This window comes from Zingiber officinale, chromosome 2B (genome assembly GCF_018446385.1).
Source record: "Zingiber officinale cultivar Zhangliang chromosome 2B, Zo_v1.1, whole genome shotgun sequence".
NCBI lineage: Eukaryota > Viridiplantae > Streptophyta > Magnoliopsida > Zingiberales > Zingiberaceae > Zingiber > Zingiber officinale.
The window spans coordinates 133,173,807-133,196,923 of record NC_055989.1 but is presented as its reverse complement, the minus strand read 5'-3'; the positions used below and the strand labels follow the sequence as shown (position 1 = coordinate 133,196,923).

The 23,117-nt window shown below is 37.2% G+C and overlaps 1 pseudogene; it reads left to right on the top strand.

The window, feature by feature from the left end:
• The first annotated feature begins 18,276 nt into the window (after positions 1-18,276).
• Positions 18,277-18,456, top strand: LOC122049739 (annotated as a pseudogene).
• Positions 18,457-23,117: the final 4,661 nt, after the last annotated feature.

Below are 23,117 nucleotides of genomic sequence, written 5' to 3'. Positions count from 1 at the left end.
CGGCCTAGGGTTCCCCGCGACGCCGGAGCCGGCCCGGTCGAGGGGGAGAAAAGGAGGGCTCGATCGAACACGGGGTAAATGGGGCGGATGAATCCGTTGGAAAAGATCTCGTCGGCGGTGACGTCCGGGGCGGCGTCGGAGTCCTCGACCACGAAGGAAAACTCCAAATCCCCGTCGTCCTCATCTGACTTATCGCTGCCATCGACGTCGACAGAAGTCGGTTGTTGTTGTTGTTTCGAGGAAGGACGGACGCCACCAAAGTCGGTTGCGGGCAAGACGCTCTCCTCCTCATCCTCCTCCGGCGAAGGCGTAGCTAGGGTTCCGCCACGTCTCTCGTCTTCTCCTTCGCCGTCTCCGTCCATCGTCTCTCTTCGAGGAGAGGAAGGAGTGAAGAGAAGACAAGCGGCGGCGTTAATAAAGGCGGAAGCTCCCCGATTCGCTTCGGGCTCTGCTTCGACGCGGGTTCCGTCACGCGCAAACGGAGTGGCTGGAAGACACATAATACCCACAGGTCCACGTGTCTCAACGCCGAGCTGACACGTTGCTTCCCCAGAATACTAGGCGGCGGTAGCCTCATCGAAAAAAGTAAACGTAATTTCAATTTACTCTTTATGTTTTCATTTTATTTCATTTATAACCTCATCCGTGTATTTTGATTAAATTAAAGGGCATTTAATGCAAAACCTTATAATTAAAAAAAGAATTAATCTATTGTTAAAATTATGAAAATTTCAGAAGAAGACGACCAACACCATACCAAATTGATTTAACACTTTTATGATCGATAATTGTGGAAAAGTTCTCAGATAAGTGTGTTTGCCCCTTTTCATTTGGTTGATGACTTGACAAATCAACTTTCTTTAGACAATTCTAAACTAGTCCGCTAGTGTCAAAATAGTCTTCTTTCTTTCTACAAGACTCCAACTTATAAAATAAATTATTTTAATTTGAAATTTGCACATGTTAATAAATTTAGATTTATTATTCAGTGGAGTTTAGATTGAACTCGCATCTCGCGTTGTTAATAGAAAGTTTGCCTTGGATGGATACACATTAGTATATGCCTATGAATGAGCTTGATCGATCGAGTTGGATTGACCTACAAAATCCTAGTAGGAATAAGACTCATGCTTGGAGTCCTTTTCAAGTTCTTAGAAAAGCAATCGATTTTTGACTAATTTCTTAAATTCTTCAAAATTGTACGTCAAAAGTGATGATTAAGTGATTAAGAAGGTTATTATTATTTTTATTATGTAGGCAAAAAAATCCAAATGGGACGTGATTGGTGACTTTAATGTTACAATCTTATACAATAAATGAAGCTGCCAACTTGTTGGACGGCCGGCAGTCAAGGAACAACTCTCGCGGTATAATTCTTGGTATATATATATATATATATATATATATATATATAACAGTATAAATAAGGATGTAATAGACTTTTAAATCATTTATTTTGATGGATTCGCTTTTAAATTTGGTATAATAGTTTTAATAAAAAATTATTATAATACAATGTTTTTAGTCATTTGACTACTTTTATAATAAAAAATTATTATCATACTATTTTAGTCATTTGACTAATAATCTTAATCGTCATCATCTTGGATTTGATCTCAATCATCGATATCATTTTGGATTTGACCTCATCACCGACACCATCTCTGATTCAACCTCCGTCACCGATCTCAGTCATCAATTTTTTCTATCTTTAGGGTTACCCAACATCAACCTCACCTCCTTATTTGTACTTGGATCAGACCCACATCTTATGTCGTCCATAGAAAACTTGGGGAGGTATTTGATTGGAACAAATTGGCATTGTCTAGTGGGGTATATGAGCCAAGACTTTGCATGCGTTGCTTAACACTAGAAGAATTATTAATAACCGTGACTCCGTTGAAGAGAGAAACCGCGACAAAGTAGTGGTTGTGACAAAAGAAAACATCAATCAATTGGTCTCCAAGATGGTGCAAGAAGTGCTACAACGACACTCGTTCCTACAATTGCCACCAGTGGGAGACCCTCCTCCCTTAGCAAGTGTGCTCCCTCCTCCTCAGGGTTTGGTGCCCCACCATTTGTGGAGGCTTCGTTGGCTATAGTTTAAACCAACGAGGGTGTTAAAAGAGATAAAAGAGAATTACCAGAATCGACTGGATCAAATCATCAAATCAAATCAAATTAGTATTAGGATTATTCTAATAATTCTATTATAATTATTAGAATAATTCTCAGAATTATTCTTAGAATAATTCTCAGAATTATTCTTAGAATAATTTTGTTATTTATTAATTGGTTAATTGACCAAGTACTTTCTGAACATTATATATTGTATTGTCCTTCGGGTAAAAATCAATGAACAATAAATTTTCTTGCTCTTTCCTTGTTCTTCTTCTAACATGGTATTAGAACCATATCTTTTTATCTTCTCTCAACTTCTTAAGGCGGATATCCAATAAACGACGAACCCTTTTTAATTTTCCCCTCAGGCCTCTTCTCTCCTACATGTTTTGATTTTCTTGTTCTTCTCTGTTTTCCAGAGCAAACGAAAAATATTTGTTTTCTTCCACCGTCAATCCCTTTATTTTTCTCTTTCGTCTTCCTTAATATCTATTTTTTTCTCTTCTGAAAAAAAAACCTAAACACTTTTAAGTTTCCTTAACGATTCTTGTCTCTGTGGTTTTTCTCCCACTGCCACCACAACCCACGCTCATCCTTGCGTCGACCATTCTCCACCCTTCTTCTGCTGCCTCTGAGCTCTTTGGCAGTAGCAAGTTTTGTTGCTGAGACAAAGATACGGCGAATCCTTTCATGTCGTTGTCACCACGCTGACAGCACATCCATAGCCGCCTTCCTTGCTGTCGGAGCACAATGGAGATAGCCGCGGTCGTTTCTTCCTCCCGCACGTGAAACACCGACGCTGCTGCATCGCCAAACAAGCCGCGTGCTCTGTTGCCAGATATCAGCCAACTGTTGCTTCCAGCCTCTCTTACTGCCGGCCGCAAGTAGCCCTCCTCGCCGCAGCAGCCGCTACCGCACACTGTTGTATCTCTCAGCCTGTGATCGTCGGCGCCGACGCCTGGCTACCGATCGTCGTTGGTCCTCCCCTATCGGCTCTTCAATCCATAGTTGCCAACCACGAGGTAGAAGCTCTTTCTTGTGACGTCGTCCAACAGCTGTCACCGGACAAGTTATTTTTACTTTAGATGTCAAATACTCAACGACATCATGGAGGCCAAAAGTAAAGTTCAAACCGATGTTAGATTTGTCACATCATTGGTCATATTAGAAATCTATGTTCTAAAAGACTTGATTGGTCTCGGGTAAAAAGTTAAATTTATCTCTAAAATAAACATTTTGGTATTCAATGTCCTAGTCAATTTGACTCAAATTTCATTGGTGGTCATACAACCTTAAGACAATTGTCTATTTCACAAGTATATCCTAAAGTCCTCTCATCTATGCCTACTTGTGGTAAAACCTCAGAGTTTTTATCTACTGATTGGTATATTGACATTGGAACGACTCATCATGTCACATCAGATTATAATATCTTTATAGACGTAATGTCATATTATGGCTCAGATACAGTTCAAGTAGGTGATGGTTTAGGTTTGCAAATTGCTAATCTTGGAAACACATATGTTCATTTATCTAATTGTACTTTTCACATGCGCAATGTCTTTCATGTTCCATCTATCACTAAAAATTTACTTTCTACACGTCAGTTTTATTTTGAAAACAATGTCATTTTTTAGTTTCATCATAATCATTATCTTATAAAAAATAAAGGAACAAATGCTATTGTATTTTATGGGAAAATCAAAAATGACCTCTACTATTTTCAGAGTTCTTCAATCAAAGCTTTTGTTAGTGAACGCACAAATAAACTAGCTTGGCATGCTCGACTTGGTTATCCTTCCCTTTGTATTATTCAGTCAATCATCAATAGGTATGGTTTACCTACTTCCATTACCTCCTCTCCATCTCATTCATGTAGGGCCTTTATGGAATCTAAAAGTTATAAGCTACCTTTTTCTTTATCTGATCATGTTTCTAATTTTCCCCTTGAAATAATCTATTCTGATGTTGGGGGCCCTGTACCTATTTTGTATAATCAAGGTTTCTAATATTATGTTGCCTTCATTGATCATTTTAGTAAATATACTTGGCTCTATCCTATAAGAAGAAAATTTGATTTATTTGATATATTCTATAATTTTTAAATTCAAGTTGAATGATATTTTAATCATAAAATACTCTCTTTTCATTCTGATTGGGGAGGCGAATATCAAACTCTCCATCGTCATCTTGTCTCTTGTGGAATTGTTCATCGAGTTTCTTGCGCTCACACTCTAAAATAAAATAGCTTTGTTAGAGAAAATATAGACATATAGTTGAAACTGCCTTAGCTCTTCTTCATCATGCATCAGTTCCACGTAAATTTTGGGATGAAGTTGTTAACGTTGTCGTATATCTCATAAATCAACTTCCTACTCCATTGCTCAATCATAAGTGTCCTTTTGAAAAACTTTATAATCAAACTCCTGATTACACTTTCCTTCAAATTTTTGGTTGCCATGTTATCCATGGTTACACCTTTACTAAACACAAACTTGACTCTTGTTCACTACAATATGTTTTCCTTGGTTATAGCAATTCGCACCATAGTTATCGTTGCTTGCATATACCAACAAAACGAATTTATATTTCATGACATGTTACTTTTGATGAGTCTCTATTTCCTCTTCCAGTAGTTTCTTCAATCTCTCCTCCAGATACAAGTGACACCTTCTTAAAGTCATCTAATATTGTCAGAAGTGATGTCATCCTAGGTCCTGCTCTAGAGCTCTCTAATAACTCCTCTATACCATCAGAATCATCTCAAGTTGCTGCTCCAATCTTGGAAGCCTCGGCGGTCGAAGATAATATGCTCTCTAGTTCTGGATCCTCGGATAATGCTGTTATGGTCGATTTGTAGCTAGAGTGGGGGGGGGGGGGTGAATAGCTCGTCGCGTTTCATTTGCTTGCTTCATTGTTGTTGATATGCAGCGAAAAGACTCGAAACAAGACTCACAACGCTAACACGAGGATTTACTTAGTAACCACCTCAAGAAGAGGTGACTAATCCAAGGATCTGACCCTCATTCACTCATTCATTATGAAAACACTCCTCGGTAACTACTGAAGGCGGAGAAGCCTTGTACAACACTCACAATATAACAAGAAGAAAAAGGGAAGCAAATACAAGTAAAATCTTACAAGATTTACAACATGAAGCCAAAACCCTAACTTCTTCTTCCTGCTTAAATACACCTCTTGACTTGCTTGGAAATGTACCAACACTCCTCTCTAAGCCTTCAAGATCAGGTGTGTGTCGGTGAGCTCGGTGGAGAAGGTCGCGTGAGGTTGGGAATGAAGCTCACAAAGAAATACAGAAGAAATCGCTCGCCAACAGCTTTATCATGTGCAACGGTCACAACCCAATCGATCAGCTGATCGATTGGAGAGACTGAATCGATCGGCTAATCGATTCAGCCTTCTTCTGTGCTCTCACATCTGCGCGAGAAAACTAGCCCCCAATCAATCGGCTAATCGATTGGGGAAGCTACTGTGCGAGCGATATAAGCTCCCAATCGATTGGGTTGCCATTTATCGCAGCACTGTGCCCAATCGATCAGCTGATTGATTGAGCTTGGTCTAATTTGATCACTTGATCAAATTGACTAATCCTAGCTTGTCGAGTCAAGTCTAGGGCTCTCAAACCCAATTCCGGTCAATCGTGACCTACTAGGACTCCTCATGCCTAGAATCCGATCAACTTGACATGCTGGGACTTCTTCACCAAGTGTCCGTTCAATACTTTGACCCACTTGAACTTTTCTCCTCGTGCCAAGCGTCCGGTCAACCTTGACTAACTTGGACTTACCTTCTCATGCTTGTTGGGACCAAATATAGCTAGAGGGGGGGGGGGGTGAATAGCTCGTCGCGTACTCGTGGTCAGCGTTGCTTGTTTCTTCAAAGATGCGCAGCGAAAATATACAAGAAACAACACACAACGCTAACAAGTAGATTTACTTGGTATCCACCTCCAAAGGAGGTGACTAATCCAAGGATCCACACACTCACACACCCTCCACTAATAAAACACTCTTTTATGATAACTACCAAAGGCGGAGAAGCCCTACAAGTTCACACTACAAGAAGAAAGGGAAAGGGAAACAAAACACAAGCAAAAGCTTACAAGTTTGCACAAGAAAACCCTAACCCTAGAATTTTTCTTTTCACTGTAGATCCGCCTCTTGACTTGGAAATGCCTCCAAGAACCCTCAAGATCTGGCGTGAGAACTGTGGAGAAGTGGCTGGAGTCGCTGTGAGGATCGGAGATGAAAGCCGTCGAAGTTCTGCGAGAGCTTCCGAAGAAGACGCACGCCAACAGCTATATCCTGCGCCAACGGTCGAATCCCGATCGATTGGATTGCTCCCAATCGATCGGGGAGGCTTTGGATCGATCGGCTGATCGATCCAGAGCGCCTCTGTGCTCTTGGAAAAATGCCTGGATCGATCGGCTGATCGATCCAGAGCTTATCGCGCGAAGTCGCACCTCCCAATCGATCCACTGATCGATTGGGGGCTCTGGATCGATCAGCTGATCGATCCAGCAGCCTTCTGTGAGCTCGCGACTGCCTCCCAATCGATCCACTGATCGATTGGGACGAAGGCTTCTCACGGGGACTCCCCAATCGATCGGCCGATCGATTGGGCTCCAGCCAATCGATCGGCTGATCGATCCAGCACTGGTTTTTGCCCAAAACCAAGTCCCAAGCCCCCCAAACCAACATCCGGTCAACCTTGACCTGTTGGTACATTATACCTAGCATCTGGTCTCCCTTGACCTGCTAGAACTCCCTCACCAAGTGTCCGGTCAATCCCTTTGACCCACTTGGACTTTTCTCCTTGTGCCAAGTATCCGGTCAATCCCTTTGACCTACTTGGACTTCCACCAGATGTCTGGTCAACCTTGACCCATCTGGATTTCCCTTGCCTGGCTTCACTTACCAGGACTTTCACCTAGCTTCACTCACTAGGATTTACATTTGCCTAGCTTCACTCACTAGGACTTTCCAACTGCCTGGCTTCACTCACCAAGACTTTCACCTTGATTCACTCACTAGGATTTCCATCTGCCTGACTTCACTCACTAGGACTTTCACCTAGCTTCACTCATAGGATTTTTCAACTGCCCGGCTTCACTCACCAGGACTTTCACCTAGCTTCACTCACTAGGATTTTCCAACTGCCTGACTTTCACCTAGCTTCACTCACTAGGATTTTCACCTGGCTTCACTCACCAAGATTTCCTTCTGCCTGACTTCACTCACCAGGACTTTCCTTCTGCCTAGCTTCACTTACTAGGATTTCCTTCTGCCTGGTTTCACTCACCAGGACTTTCCTCCGCCTGGCTTCACTCACCAGGACTTTCCTTCTGCCTGGCTTCACTCACCAGGACTTTCCAATCAAGTATCCGGTCAACCTTGACCTACTTGATTTTTCTTCACATCTCAATTGGTCAACCTTGACCAAACGGAAATTGTATCAACAATCTCCCCAAATAAACAACTACACCTGCATTGTCCATATCATCTAAACCCAATATATTGTCAAACATCGAAACCCAAACCAAGAATCAGGCTTGGTCAACCAGGTCAACCTTGACCTAAAGGATATTGCACCAACAATCTCCCCCTTTTTGATGTTTGATAATACTACTTGTTAAGTTAGGCAAACTATCTCTTTAGGTACTGAAGGCCTAACTTAACCATACATTCTCCCCCTATTGACACACATCACAAACATACCCCCATCTTTGGGCACACATCAAAAACAAACTCTCCCTCTGAAGAGTTACCCAACGTTGTTTACAACTTCACTCGTTGCTCACAACACAATAATGAAAGTCTCATACCCTTCATTATCATCAATGCTCACCCTTGAGCATTAACCACTTGAATAACCCAAATGAAGGTCCCATACCCTTCATTTGTATCAAATGCTCATCCATGAGCAACCTCTACTTAAACAATGAGGATATCCACTTCCCATTAATTTCAATGTCCAACCTTGAGCATTTTCTCTAAAAGAAGATTAACCACCTTCCAAGGTGTATGAAAAATAATTTTCATGTCCTTAAAGAGTACCTCCCCCTAAAGACATGGTCGTACCTTCTGTCGTTGTACCAACAATGACTTGGAATCCCTAAACCTTTAGGAAACCCAAATTTAGAAGTTTAGAGGTTCAAATATTCAAAATTTGAAGCAAACCTCAACCTAAACTTCAATTTAGTCTTCCTCAACTAATCCATCCTTGTTTTCAACATGAAAATACACTTTTTATGTATACAAATGTATTTTGATGGATTTGGAATGGTTCCCTAGACTAAACTTGGTTTGGAATGCTGAAATCAGGCTTTCCCAGCCAAAATCAGCTTCCTCAATTGATTGGAGTTGGGTCTCAATCGATTGAATTGCCTTGAATCGATCCACTGATCGATTCAGCCAGTCTGGATCAATCGACTGATCGATCCAGTGAGCTTCTGCTCGCGAGATTTGCCTTCTCAATCGATCGCCTGATCGATTGAGGCACTCCAATCGATCGGGTGATCGATTGGAGTTCTGATAGTTGCTGAAATATCATTTCAGTCAACTTTAGAAACCCCTAGAAAATTCTAAAAAATCCCAAAAATTGTGAAAATTTGTGTAGATATTATTTAGGGCATATATTATCATAGAAAAATAGTTTTCTAATAAAATACTTCATATTTTCAAAGATTGACATAAACTAGAGAACTTGCAAAAACTTCAGCGTTTTCCTCTAGTTTGTGCTCAACTATTTAATGATGATCACTATCAAAAGATAGTCTTCATAAAGGTTTTCCAAAGTATGTTTAAAATCATTTTTAAAACTAATATCCCACCATGTTCCTTGGGCTTAATGCACATGATTTGTACATTAGCTTTCCCAATGATGGGAAAACACATAACTATGTGTTTTGATGAACTTAAAACTCAAAAGAATGCACTAAATCAATATCTTGAGTTTTGTTCATCATCCTAACATCTCACTTGTATCAAATGTGTACTAAAACACATACAAGTCATCTTATGAGTCTTTGTGAGATGTAAAAACTTGGTCTTGCCCTAATCTAGGGATCATGCATATCTATCGAGACATTTTATGGATATTGAACATCCACCTAGGATATCATTTGTTGATATCACCTGTTGATAAATGTCATTTGTCCTTAATTTTAAAGAAATAAACATAATGCATGATAATGTTATGGCATACATCAAAAAGAAATAATTTTCAAAAGAAAATTTCCTATAACTACACGATGTATGTATGTCATGACATGGTATTTTTGTGTTTTTCATAATAAAATATGAATGCAAAAATAAACATGATGTCATGGCATATAATGGGCAAACAATCATGGTAAGGTTTAGCATAAATAAAATATACCTAAATTATCTATCTAAGTATCCTTAAGCACATAGCTAATCCTAAAACTTAAACCCTAGATTGCCCAATTTTCCCAAGAAAATGTCAAAAATCAAATTTGACATTTCTTTTGCTTTTCCTAATTTGTGCCAATTTAAATTAAGCATATTCTTCAAATTTTGACATAATTTACTCTTTTAAAGAGTAATCAATTGAGTTAAGGCTTAAATTTGCCTTTAACTTCCTAAGAGCATACCAAAATCCCAACTTGGTAGTTCTTATGATTTTCTCAAATTGTGTCATTTAAAATTCATCCAATTTCTCAAAATATGACACATTTTACTCTTTCCAAGAGTAAACCCTTTATCTTTTTCATTTTCAAAGGTTAATAATAACCTTGAAAATGCTCCTTGAGTGTCAACTTCATCATGATTAGGTTAACTACCCTTCCACTTAGAGTTGACACTCTCTAACCCATCTATGGGGTAGAGAAGATGCTCCTAGGAACCCAAAATCTATTGGTGCTCCTTGGATGCTCTAGGTACTCACTAGGGATAACTTCCCTAGATACCTTTCTAGTGATCTTGTTTGGCTTCTTAGAAGCCTTGATCACCTTTTCTAGGTCAACCCTAGGGATTGCTTCCCTTGTGACCTTCTTGGTGACTTTCTTGGACTTCTTAGAAGTCTTAGTCACATTTGTTGCAAAAATACTCTTAGGGATGACCTCCCTAGTATTCTTGACTTGATCACTAGACCTAGGGTTGGTTCCATAACTATATGGAACTCTATGGTAAGAAATTACATCCTTCTTGGTTTTAGGTTTGTATCCCAAACCCTTATGACCATTGGATGATTTTGATACTTCTAGACCTAGGTTTTGACTCTTGGACCCTTGTGTCATATTTGTGATTTTTCTAAGAGTCCTTTCTAATTTGTCAAGTCTTGATCTCAAGACTTGATTTTCCTTCCATAATTCTTCAACCTTAGGTTTTTTCACTAAAACCTTGATTTTTCTTCTTCTTAGGCAAATACCTAGGATCCTTAGGGTTTTTGCCTAAATTCCTATCTACCTTTCTAAACCTAGGTTGAGAGGTTTTAGCATGATAAGCTACTGTTAGAGTGTATACTGAAAGTCTAAGCTTTTGTAAACATTTATTTTGAATAAAGAATCACATTTGGTCAAATTGTCTACATTTAGTTGTAGTTGTTCAATTAATTTATATTGTAGATAACATAGTATGTGGTGCCACATACAGAAGAGGATGTTATCAGTACCTTATAAATTATAAACAGTAGCTCACGGCCAAAATGGAAAGGAACAAACCATTGGAAGGTCGTAGTGTAATTAGGAATTAGTTTATCTTAACTATATAATTACACTAATACACTTAAAGTGTATTGAGTAGGACCATTTGATGTTGTTTCTTTTATACTGACTTTATAAAGGAACAAATACCTCAGTTATTATGGAAGTGTGTACTCTTAATCCTAATATAATAACAAGCACATATATTTGATATTTATTTCTTTAATTTATCAATGGGTGAGATTTAGTTCGATGAATCAATAAGCCCGATAAGTTGGGAAATGATATCACTTATAGTGTGTGTTGTTGATTATAGAAGGAAACTGTGTCCTAGTAATCTAGGTTAATAATGTCCCCAAGATGAGCTCATAAAGATTGTCATGTTAAACCCTGCAGGTGGACTTAGTCCGACATGACGATAAGGTTGAGTGGTACTATTCTTGGATTAAGATATTAATTAAATGAGTTGTCAGTAACTCATTTAATTAGTGGACATTCGACATCTTAAACACAGGGAGACTAACACACTCATAATAAGAATGAGCCCAAAAATGTAATTTGGGATTGGTGTGGTAGTTCAATAATAGTTCTCTAGTGGAATGAATTATTATTGATAAAATTAAGTTGTGCTCGGGGCGAACACGGGATGCTTAATTTTATCGGGAGACCAAAACCAATTCCTCCTCTTGGTCCCTATCGTAGCCTCTTATTTATAGAGTACTATACCCACCTATACCCACCTTCATACCCATGATAAGGGGGCCGGCCAAGCTAGCTTGTGGTTCAAGCTAGGGCCGCCCAAGCCTTGGTTCATGGGTGGTCGGCCCTAGCTTGAACCCAAACTTAGGTGGCCGGCCCCCATTAAATTTAAAAGAATTTTAATTTTAAAATTTTCTTATGTGGAAGATATAATTTATTGAAGAGAATTAAAATTAAAATATCTCTTCTACAAAAGATTAAGAAAAGAGATTAGATCTCTTTCCTTATTTGTAGATAGGAAAGATATTTTATTTTTTCTCTTTGAAAATTATTCACATGTTGAAAAATTAAAATTATAGAAATTTCTTTTTATCAACCATGCAGGGATTTTAAAGGGAAATTTTATTTTTTAAAATTTCCGAAGACAAATAAGGAATTTTTAATTGTTGATTGAAAATTGTCTTGTTTGCTCTCCATGAGGTGGCCGGCCATTACAAGTTTAATTGGAAAATTTTATTTTATTTTTCTCAATTAATTCATGTCAAGGAAAATTAAGGAAATTTTATTGTAATTAAATTTCCTTATTTACCAAAGCTAAGGAATATAAAAGAGGGGATTGAGGTGCCTTCATGAGAGACAACCTCTATTATTCTCTCCCTCTTTTCCTTGGTGTTGTGGCCGGCCATCCTCTCTCCCTCTCTTCCTCTTTGTGGTGGCCGAAACCTTCTCTTGCTTGGAGCTCTTGTGGTGGCCGGATACTACTTGGAGAAGAAGAAGAAGAAGGAGAGAAAGCTTTCATCCCTTGGAGTTTGGTTGATGTTTTTTCTTCATCCTTGGTAAAGCTTTTGATTTGGCCGAACCTAGCAAGGAGGAGAAGAAGGTGCTTTGGTGGTCCTCATCTTGGAAGATCGTTGCCCACAAAACGTCCGAGGTTAGAAGAGGAATACGGTAGAAGATCAAGAGGTCTTTCTAGAAGGTATAACTAGTATTTTTCCTTTCCGCATCATACTAGTTATTTTTGGAAATAATACCAAATACAAGATGCATACGATTTTAGTGTTTCGAATTTGTTTTCGATGTAATGCTCTTTTGTTTTTCTTTTCCTTGTGATTTGATTGTTCTTTTCGGTTGACCTAAAGTTATTTTAGGAAATTAAATATTAGTTTTCCTTAAAAGGTTTTGTCTAGTCGGTGGTGGTTGCTCCCATATCCAAGAAGGTCATGTGCCTCGCCACGTCAGCACTGAAAACTAATTTTGGAAATTAATATTTAATGGAATTAATAACCTAGGTGATTTGGATCGAGCATGTTAAGTTCCGCAGGAGATCCAAGTCAAAACCTAAAAGAACAAATAGATTAAATTTGGATCAAACGTGTTAAGTTCCGCAGGCGATCCAAGTTTAATTTAAAAGAATACATGGTAGCTAGGAAAAAAGTTCAGACCTTTGTACAAAATTTTTGTACAGTGGAACCATTAGGTTTTCCGAGTAGCAACCAACAGCTACATGATTTGATAACAATATCATTTGAACTTGCATTATCAACTATGATAGTGACAATTTTGTTGATTCCCCAATCCCTCAAGCAATTTTCAATGGATAAACTAATTGTCTCACCTTTATGACTTGTAATTGGACAAAAATTGAGAATCCTTTTTTGTAAATTCCAATTTGTATTGATAAAATGAGTTATTAAACACATATAATTGATTTTTTGATTGATGTCCATGTATCAGTGGTCCAAGAAACTCTTTGTGTTGAATTATGCAACAAACTTTTCAATATTTCCCTTTCAACGGTATATAATTCAATACAATCACGTGCAACCGTCCATCTTGAAGGAATTCGAAACATTGGATATACCATGACCATAAATGCTTTAAATCCTTCTCTTTCTATATTTTTTAAATCCTTCTCTTTCTATAAATTTGAAAGGGAATTCATCCATTATTATCATTCTAGCTAATGCTTTTCTAGATGCATCTTGATCAAATTTCCAAGAAGTCAAACACACCTCTCCCTCTCTTGAACCTAGTCGTAAACTTAATTGTGCTTGAGTTGTTTGAACAACATGAGGGTGTTTTTTACATGAGCTAATATGAGATCTCAAGCTCATTGTTCTATTTTTGTATGGATCATAAAAAAATTCTTATTATGAATCTTTCCTTTAGAATCTATATTTTGTTTTTTTGTTATTATTGAAGAATCGATATTAGATTGTGGTATTGAACAATTATTATCAACCTCCATATTTGAGTGCAAATATGGATAAAACAAGTAAAAACCATGAATGTCAATAACCTATTAAGGCAATCACATGAAAACAAAGCAATAACAGTAGCCACAGAGCAATAACCTATTAGGGCAATAACTGTAAAAATAGAGCAATAACCTAGTAGGGCAATCACAGTAAAAACCATGAAGGCAACTTGTAATACGTAAGAGGTTATTGAACTAAGCACATCATTTATAAACAACTTGATGTTTGAGTGCAAATGGATGTGACTTGAAATTGAAAGATGGCCAATGAGGTGAGGATGGAGAGACCAACAAGGAGGATTGAATGTCCTCCGAGTCTCTAAGATGTTTCACTTCGGGGCATGAGGACAAAAAGCCTCACCGATGGTGAGATTGACGGGATGAGGGGATGGCAGACGAATTTGTGGAGTAGCTGTGTGATGGGAGGAGGGGGAGGGTCGACTGAGGACGACGGAGATGGGAGTCACGGCGTTAGCGAAAGGTGAGGAGCGAATGAAATTAGGGTTTACCAGTTTGGTTTAGAATTTAAGTTCTGATTTGGTTCGGTTCATTGATAATATATCTATTTAATCAGTTTAATGAAATTTCTATTTTCAAAATCGAAACCCAACATATTAAATCAATATAATTGATATTTCTTTTAACTGAACCGAACTTTTAATTTTGAATTAGTCGATTAATTTAGTTTAACTGAATTTTTATTTATTCCTAAATGTATGATACATTGTATGGACTATCTAAGCTGGTCTTTTTTTGGCCCAAAAAGGCCTTTGTTGAGCCCACTCATCATTGAATTCGAGAGAGAGAAGTTTTTGCTATTGCGTTTCTGAAAAGGGAACAAAATCACTTCCTCTTAATTCATGTTCCATTTCCAAATGATGTTAGATTAAAATTTTTTAATTTGATCTTATAAAATTTTTTCATCAATTATCAGATAAATCCAGAAGGTTCACAGTTAATAATCCATCATCCCAATGTCGTTAGGTTAATTATCCATTAAAAAAATTAATTTAATATTTTACTAAAATTATGACCAGATTCTTTAGATATCTGATAATAAATTAAAAGATGATCCATCATTGTATCATTGCCTGAGCCATTTAATCAATAAATTTACCTTTTTTGTGTTTACAGCTCTAATTACTTCTGATCTTTCTAGTGGCCACACGATGGAATCATGCTTCCACAGTTAATTAGATATTCATCAATCAATTTTAAACTACGCGGAATTAATTTTTATGATGCATTTTAGAATTAATTTCCTCGATAGGGAAAAATCATGAAACGCTGGCTGCGAAGTGATATATCATTTGTACTTTAGTGGTCGGTGTTGGTTACATATATTCTTCTCGTCTGTCCACGTATTCTTTAATAGCACTTTGTCCTTCAGACGCATCGAGCCTGTCGACTTTCTCCTGTGCCATCCTTCACACTAGTTGCGTCTTTTGCTCGACTTCCTGTGCTCCTAAGCTCCTGCACACTTAGACACAAGGTTAAACATAGCAAAATCTAATTTAACTTGTTTGATTACATCAAAACAACCTTGAGATATCAATACTTTTTGCTTAATTATCTTTCCTTTAGAATCTATATATTTTTTATTATCATTGAAGAATCGATATCAGATTGTGGTACTGAACAACTATTATCAACCTCCATATTTGAGTGCAAATATGGATAAAACAAGTAAAAATCATGAATGTCAATAACATATTAGGGCAATCATAAGAAAACAAAGCAATAACAGTAGCCACATAGCAATAACTGTAAAAATAGAACAATAATAGCAAAAATAGAGCAATAACCTAGTAGGGAAATCACAGTAAAAATCATGAAGGCAACCCGTAATACGTGAGAGAGGCTACTAAGCTAAGCACATCATTTATAAACAACTTGATGTTTGAGTGCAAATGAATGTGACTTGAAATTTGAGTAAAAGGTGGAACCGTCATCCTAGCTGCCCCTTGAGCCTGGCCCCCCAGGATTTCAGAGAGAGTAAATCACGGTAAGTGCTGGGCTGGAAAGTTGACTGGGAACTTAGGAGTTTTTGACCAACAGACCAGGAATATTATTCTCGTGTGCAACTGGTGACCCTCGACCTTTGACCATTTGAACAAACAACCAAGTAACTTACCAACTGATCCAGCCCGTGGGGGCAGGACGTGACTTGAAATTGAAAGATGGCCAACAAGAGAGAGAAGTTTTTGCTATTGCGTTTTTGAAAAGGGAACAAAATCACTTCCTCTTAATTCATTTTCCATTTCCAAATGATGCGTAGAAACAAATTTTAATTGGTATAAGATATTTCATTTAAGTTGATTAATTTTAGTGGTGATCAATTTGGTCTTATAAATATTTTTCATCAATTATCAGGATAAATCGAGAAGTATCATCATCCTAATATTGTTAGATTAATCATCCATTAAAAAAATTAATTTAATATTTTACTAAAATTATGACTCGATTTTTTAGATATCTGATAAATTAAAAAGATGATCCACCATTGTACCATTGCCTGTACCATTTAATTAATAAATTTCCCTTTTTGTGTTTGCCACACGATGGAATCATGCTTCCACAGTTAATCAGATATTCATGAATCGATTTTAAACTACGCTGGATTAATTTTTTATGATGCATTTTAGAATTAATTTCCTGATAGGAAAAAATCATGAAACGTTGGCCGCGAAGTGATATATCGTTCGTACTTTAGTGGTCGGTGTTGGTTATATAATTTTTTTTTTAAAAAAAATTAACGGTGGAGAAAAAACAGAGCTCTAAATTTGTATCTTTCTTTGGATATAATTATTCTCCCTCTACGCTCTTTAATTGCTTTCCAGTATATTAAGGTTATATTTTATTGGGTGTGATATAATTAAGTTGGTAATATAATTAAATTTATAATATAATATAATATAATATAATGTAATTTTGATTACATAATTTATTATGTGTTATAATATAATATATGTAATCTTTGATTATAAGTGTGATTATATATATATATATATATTTTTAGTGATCATTATATTTTATAAGAAATATAATTTATATTATTATAAAATGATAAAAATATTCTGCGATTTCTACTCGACAGCTGCCGCACTTTTATCGGAGCTTGCGGCAGCCACCAACAACCAGTGATCGTCACCACCGGTTGGCGGGCGAGCAACGATGGACGGAGACTGACTAAGGATATATTCGATATTCAAATTTTAATTAACAGTAACCTAATTAATCGGATTACATAGTATTTATTTTATAATCCAATTATAAAATTTCACTACCTTTTATAATCGAGATCATATTATATTACAAATTTAAAATTAAACTAAATAAAATAATTAATCTTATAATATAATCTTAATTATATTATAAGATAAATTACACTCACCAAATATAACCTAAACCCCTTTCATCATCTTCCAATCGTATCCAAGGCAACCTCCCGGACTACAAAAATCCAATCGCATACAGAAGACATCAGAACATCCAAAGCTAGACTGCAAACTCACGTTATCCAGGTTCGATTTATATATATATATATATATATATATATATATATATATATATATATATATATATATATATATATATTTATTTATTTATTTATTGTATCAAAACTTTTCCTGATCGGTTAAAATTGATCAATAAAAAAAATAAAATAACAATTAAAATATATACTAATTTTACTATTTTATTAAAAATCTCCCCCCTTTACTAACTAATTTTGGTGAAGCCTAAAATACATTTACGTTAATGTCCTTTTTTTTATTTACACTAAAAATAATTCCAATGTTTATTAGTAATTCCACAAGCGAAACATCAGTGATCTAGGGTTCGAGACTCAGCTATAGCGTATTATTATGAATTTTTCTCATCATTAATTTTCTCTGGTTGTTTTATATAAAAAAAATATAGTTCACTTTAGTCCCATATCTTAGAATTGACAACACTATGACCAAAGAAGCTTCTATAAATATTTTAGGCCGACGATATTAAAAAATATATTTTTCTTAGTTTTCTTTACTAAGACAAGTATAATATTAATTTTTTGCATAGGGAAATCCGTTACAGTAGTTTGTTGCTGGGATTCGAGATTCTCTACGTGTGCACGATCACACTAGTAGTATTATAATAATTTGGCGCAGGGGTTTAAGAAGAAGATAAGAAGAGATAATCGTTATTTTTTAAAAAAGAATTTCAAAACAAAGAAAATTTTAATTAATATTCGAGGATTATCCCTTGTTTAGCCAAATATATCATATTATTTTATTAAAAATATAGACTATTTACTAATTAATTTTGGTGAAGTCTAAAGTAAAATTATGTCAATGCGATTTTTTCTTTTCACATTGAAAATAATTTTAAAATTTATTAGTAATTTTCTCTGGTTATTTTTTATATAAATAATATGCACTATCATGGTTCTCTTTAGTCCCACATCTTAAGATTGGTAAACCGTGAGCGGAGAAGCTTCTATAATTACCTTGGGCCGGCGGCATTAAAAAACATACATTTCTCGATCTTTTGGTTAAGATCAAATATAGTATATGTTCTTATCAATTTAATATCTAATATAAAATAAAAAATTAAATTAAACTTTTATCAGGAAGAGCCCGTTAGTAATTTACTATTGGGATTCTTGAGCGTTGTCCTCGCGTTATACTATAGTCGTCCTAACGTTACACTACTGCATAAGCTTGACGTACCCTTACCAACTCCAATTTATGGGTTTGAGATACTAAGTTAAGCGTATTCACATGTATTATATTACACATGCAATACGTGTGTGTGATGACTAAATTCTTAAATGGACTTAAAATATAAAAATACAAAAAAAAAACAAAAGATAGAAATTATAAAAAATACTTAAATTATCAAAAATACCTTAAATACCAAAAGAATGAAATTACTACTACTACTAATAATAATAATAATAATAATAATCTTAGTATCCTCCTGTATTAGTCACCCTAGGTTGAGAGATCTCATCCTAGAGTTTAGGGTAGTCTTAGGTGATAACCCAGAAGGAAGATCATTTGACACCAAATTAATAAAATCTATTAGCATTTGCTGGAGTTTAACCTCTTTATCGAAATCAATTGAATCTCCATTAGGGATGTAAATGAGCCGAACTGAGCAGAACAATATTAAGCTCGAGCTCAGCTTGCTTAAGTCATATTCGAGCTTGAGCTCGAATCAAACTTTTATCACAAGGCTTGAGCTCGGTTCATTTTGGAATTACTAAGTTCACGAACAATTCGAGCTCGGCTCGTTATTAGCTCGATTATCATAATTAACGAGCCTAACTCGTTAAGCGAGCTCGAGCTCATTTTCGAGTTAGTTTTAAAACTCATTTTTGGGCTCATTTTAAAGCTTGTTTTACGGGCTTGAAAACTCATTTGAATAAATATTCAACAAACCTAACAACTAAAATAATATAAACTCAACACATCATTGAACATCCCAAACTACTGCATTAAACTTCCAAACTCAACACACCATTGAACATGTTCATGATCTCTTTAATCAAGCCGAGCTCAAGTCTGAGTTCACGAGCTTATAAACGAACATGTTCTCGAGCCCTTTAAACGAGTCGAGTTCGAGATTGAGTTCATGAGCCTATAAACGAACATGTTCTTGAGCCCTTTAAACGAGCCGAGCTCAAACCCGAGCTCGCAAACCTATAAACGAACATGTTAGTGGATTAAGGATGGACTTATTAGTTAACTGGATTTGAACGTGGTTACCTATTCGAATTAAGATTAGGTTTTGGGTTTAGCTAATTGTTCTATATGTGATTAGCTAAATTGTATATCATATGACTTGCATGACGTTGATTTGAGACGAGTGTCTCGACATGGGATTATTTAGCACGAACAACAAATAAAGGCGAGTACTTCCACTTTGTTTCTCTTTAATACTTTAACTTTAGTGCATGAACGATATTCGGATAGTTGTTGTATTTACCTTGACTCCACTCATATTTTTTCTGTGCTTGATACTTATCCACTCGATCTTTGTGATAATCAAATCCGTATCTATACAGTCTCTCGTTGTTATATATATATATAATGTTTACCTATTGTGATTGTTGTTTACTCATGTATCTTATTGAGCATGCTGGTTTCATGTAGCATATCTGATTTCTATTTATATATGTTATGACTGCTGTATCTTGCACATCATGTCATTGCATGCATGCAGGCGGCCACATCTCCCTTGTGGGTGAATGAGTTATCGTGCCGCGTTGCACACTCGGCCACTCATGAGTAGTGGTAGCTAGAGAAGATGTCGCTTGTCCTGCCGTGCCGCACTTAGCCACTCATGGGTAGTGGTAGCTGAAGTTGTGAGCAGTAGGGACCCCCTTCGCTTTGTAGCTAGATAGCTACTCAGCACTTGTCCACTCGGTCACTCGAGAGTAGTGGTGGCCTTTGAGTGGTACAGTTGTTATCGATCTGGCCTCTTGACCATACAAGGGTCGTGGTGTAGAGAGGTGGGTGGGGTGATCATCCGTGCATATGTTGTTATTATTATATCTGCTAATGTTGTTGCTTACTTATGCTGTTGTTGCTTATTTATGTTGTTGTTGCTGTTTATTTATGTTGCTCTTGCTTACTTATGCTATGGTATTAGTATATCCATATGATAGATATGCTTACATATGTTGAGTTACATACCTATGGTATGTGTGTAAACACTGACTTACTTATTGGTAATATGTATATACCTCACATGTTACCCTTGTAATTATGAGTAGTACTGTAGCAGATCCTTACTACTCCTGACCTTCTATTTCTAGCCTAGGATATGGTTTCAGGTATGGACATTTACTATGATATCATGGTAGTATCTACGATTTTTCGTATGAGACTGTATACCTTTGTATATCTAGTTCTATATTATACTCATACACTATCTGTCTATTACCTGCTGAGTCCTAACACTCATCACCCCATGAACTGATTTATTTCGCTAGGTAGCAGGTAAAGGATTTATGGAGTCGACTGGAGATCCTGTCCGCCAGTCCCATGTCACATCGAGCGATTTCTTCCGTTATTGCTTTCATTCGTTTTATTGATTTTGGACTTATTTATGTATATGTATCTTTGTATGGAATTCAACTTTGTGTTTTCTTGTATTTGGTTTGATGTTATCGTGTCAAGCCGGGCTCGCAGTTAGTTGTTTTGTTGGTTTTACGTTCGTTATTTTGTGACTTCTGCTGTGTTATGTTCTGGTCGTGTGGGTTATTTATCAACTGCGTGGTTGTGTTTACTTTCAGCCGTGTGTGTTGCTTATAAATTACGTGGTTGTGTTTATATCCAACTGTGTGGGTTGTTATTTGCTTGTAAGTAGCCATGTATATATGCTTCATATTGTCATAGTTACAAGAGAGATGTTGTCCGTTTATCGAACGGGGATTCCTCTGGGGCGTGACAATAACGACAAGGGTTGACACTATAGAAGTAGGGACTTCAGACTTCTCCACAGTCATAGAGGACTCAACCGTTATAGAGGGACGAGGCGGTGACAATTCTGAGGATCCAACGGTCGCATCCTTTGAGGCCCACAAGCCTTCCATAGTCGTCAGGTCCCACTTGAAACTCTTGTTAATTGAGGCGCTCAATATGATTTGATATGCAACGACAAGAAAAACAAGCCTAGCCCAACCCAATAGAGTAATGACTCATTCTCCACCAACATGCTAACATCAAACTTCAAGCCACCCAAGATCTCGATTGCCGCCAAGTACATCCACTCCAGTCTGCACTATCCAAGTGACACTGAGTCGGGAGCTTGACTTGCTAGGCGGTTAGCCAGGTGTACGACTGAGGTATCTTAACAAAGAAAGAGTGACCCTTCCACCCCTTGTGCGAGGTCAAGTACTCACCGAGGAAGTTGCACCCAGCCTTGCCATAAAGTAGATGACCCCGGACTCTCCTCATATGGGATAAAAGAAATAGTGGAAGATAATAGGGTCGAGTGGAACTTGGTACAATCGAAAAATAATAATTGCACTGCATATCAAACAATAGAAATTGGGGGCAAATTGGGATAACAATGTATGGAAATAGGTGATGAGATCTTGAAGAAAAGAGGGCATAGGAAACCTAAGGCAACCTGCTAGCTAGCCATGAAAGCAGGTGATGTTGTCCCCAGGGCGTAGCACAGCTGGGGGCACATGGTTGCGTGGCCGAGAGGTCCAGGATTCGATTCTCGGGGTGTCATTGCTTGGGGTTAGCATCCCGGCTATGTGCTTTTAGCTGTGTACCTGCATTTACCTCCTTCCATATCCGTGAGACCGGCTCTAGGGGGGTCGCTGATGTGGCGGTTCCACATTTTTTATGAAAGCAGGTGATGTAACTTGGTGGCGGCTTATGTGTCCGATGCTCCGATGTCAGAATCATAATATTGTGATTAGAGGAGATGCTCAAATATAGCCAAAGAGATGCTCTTGTTTCTCTAGTATATATGGTTGGTTGAGCCTCATACTAGAGGTCTGATGGGTCGGCGACAACCATAGGTTCAAATAGAAAAGCAAGGAGAGAATGAAAAGACCATTAATAGAAGGGAAAATGATGACTAACTTAATATGTCACCAAAAGTTGAAAAAAGACAAAGACACTGGTATTGGTAGAAGTGAATGGAAGCAACATCGTTTTTCGATGACCTAATATATGTTGATAGCCGCACAGTAGGGTTGTTGCATCGATTTGCTAAGCCATTGGATGGTGGGAAAAGAGTGACGAGATCTCATCACAGCCATCAGATTGCTCAACCGAACAGTGATGGTCACGACACAATCTCATCGCCCCCCCCCCCCCCACACACACACACACGCATTAATGTGCGACAGTGGCAAAGTATGAGGCGATGCATCAATCTCCGCAACAGTTTAAACACAACCATCGAATGTAGAGACCAAATAAGTGGCAATGCGACACCACCGACGGATCAAGGGTCGTGTCAACAATAACGAGCCTTCACAATTAATGCAGAAAGGTGCTCTTGAGGCTTGGGACAAATACCATTTGCCAGCCATTAATGCGGCAGAACAACGCGTTAATCATAAAGGGAATATACAATCTCGCATATCACATTCATTAAATGTGACGTCTTACTTCTCTGACAATCAAAATCCGACCAGTTATCCCAACAAAACACAAACATCTTGGCTCAACATTCTGAACAATAAGTTTGGTAGGTTGATAACAACTCAACATAGTCTATTCAGTCGGACTATGCCTTCTTCAACTAAACTAAGTATCACAATGACTATATTTTTTTAATAGTGGGCATTTAAGGTAAGAGCATAGGGTGACATTCCATACAAAGAGGTGGGATTTAGAA